Source organism: Neophocaena asiaeorientalis, unplaced genomic scaffold (assembly GCF_003031525.2).
Source record: "Neophocaena asiaeorientalis asiaeorientalis breed wild unplaced genomic scaffold, Neophocaena_asiaeorientalis_V1.1 scaffold226, whole genome shotgun sequence".
Taxonomy (NCBI): domain Eukaryota; kingdom Metazoa; phylum Chordata; class Mammalia; order Artiodactyla; family Phocoenidae; genus Neophocaena; species Neophocaena asiaeorientalis.
Window position 1 is genome coordinate 4,549,965 of NW_020173037.1, and position 2,060 is coordinate 4,552,024.

The following is a 2,060-nucleotide window of genomic DNA, read 5'->3' on the forward strand; positions in this document are numbered from 1 at the left end:
AGACTCCCCAGGGCTGCTCTAGGGGCACTGTGGACGCAGACCACCCCCCTGGCCCTTGCCCGGCACCCAGAGATCGGGTTTCTCTAGATTGGGTGGGTTTTTTCTAATTTTTAGCAACCTCTCCCATCTGTGATATTGATTTAAATATTCAAATTATAACCCTGAGAAACTAAACTAGGCAATTAGATTTGGGGGTTGGCAACGGTTATGGGTTGACTTTCGTCATCCCAGAATGGTATGTTGAAGTCGCAACCTCCAGGACCTCAGAATGGGACCTTGTTTGGAAACAGGGTCATTGCAGATGTATTCAGTTAAGCTTAGATGGTGTCCCGGGTAGGGCCCTAATACCAGACCATCGTGGGAGGAAACAGAGCACACACAGAGGGAGGGCCACGTGAAGACACCCAGGAACACGGCATCTGCAAGCCAAGGAGAGGCTGCTCAGAGCTTTTCTCATGGCCTCAGGAGGTCCTCCTGGTACCCTGGGAGGAGACAGCATCACCCAGAGCTGCCTGCGCTGGTCACCTGCTGACACCGGAAGCTGTGCCCTGGTCACCTCTGGGGACGCTCCTGCCCCGGCCCGGAATCTTCTGGGACCTCTATCAAAGCCAGTGGTTAGTTTGCCAGGGCTGCTGTAACAGGCACCACACACGGGCAGCTTAAACAACAATCATTCACCTCTCAGAGTTCTGGAGGCTGGGAGTCCAAGATCAAGGTGCCGGCAGGGTGGGCTCCTCCTGAGGCCTCTCTCCTGGGCTGGCAGATGGCCGCCTTCTCCCTGTGTCCTCACTCCGGCTTCCCTCCGTGCACATCTGTGTCCTAATCACCTCTCCTTATAAGGACAACAGTCACATCAGATGAGGACCCACCCTCACAGACTCATTTTAACTTCGTTACCTCTGTAAAGACCCCATCGCCAAACACAGAGTTACTGAGGGTTAGGACTTCACCATATGAAATTTCGGGGGACACAAACCAGCCATAACACTCAGTTTTGGGAAATAGAGAACATGAGCTAGAAAGGAGAACAGATGACACCCAGCTGCACCCAGTGCGGAGGCAGGTTATGAACCCAGGCTTCCCTGGGACACGTCAAAGCTGGCTCACCACGCGGGCCCTTCCTGCAGCTGCCGAGGGGCCGAGGACCCCGCACAGCCTGGCCTGGCGGCTGGCACCGCCCATCCAACCTAACCCAGGACGCCCAAGCCTCTCAGAGCCTTGGCTCCCCCAGTCCTACCCTGCCGGGAGCACGGGGCCATGGAGGTGAGCACATCCCAGTCCGCAGTGGACTGTGTGCTGGGGTCAGCAGGAAAGGCTGTCACCAGAATCACTGCACAGACAGACCACGCTGTGAGCCAAGTTTACCAAGACGCGGTGTGTGGGGCTTGGCAGGAGAGGGCAGGAGAGGGCGGGAGAGGGCAGGAGAGGACAGGAGAGGAACAGCCCAGGTGAGGGAGTGCCCGTTGAGCCCACCCAGGGCCCAACAGCCGCAGAGGGAGGAGCAAACTGGACAGAGTGGGCCCTGCAGCCAAGGTGATAACCTCGGGGCATCTTTGCTTCTTGTGATGGGAAAACGCAAGGAGCACGTGGGTTTCTGTCCACGGTCACGTGCACACGCACACACAGGTAGCAGTTATCGTGGGAAGCCGTCATCTTCCACTGCATCTTTACTCCAAGGGACGTGTAAGTATGCCAAGCTGTTTTTTCTATTTCGAAACATAGCTATTTTGGGAGACAGAACACTTTCCTATTATTTTTTGCCACAGTCCTCAGAAACTGTAGTATTTTGTTGTTGATGTCATCATTTAAAATGAGTTCCGTTTCCTAAAGAAGCCAGAACTCGTGGATGGGAAATAGGATGAATTAATCTCCACTACGGGAAACGTATACCAATAAAATACCAACTGCTCATTCACGTATTCAATCAACCGCTAGTTATCGATTACCTGCCCTGTGCCGGGCACCATGCTGGGTGCTGGACTCGTTGGAATGTACTTCATTTTGAGGACACCCGGACCAGAACATCCCCCCACCCCGCTCACCAGAAAGACTATCCCCCC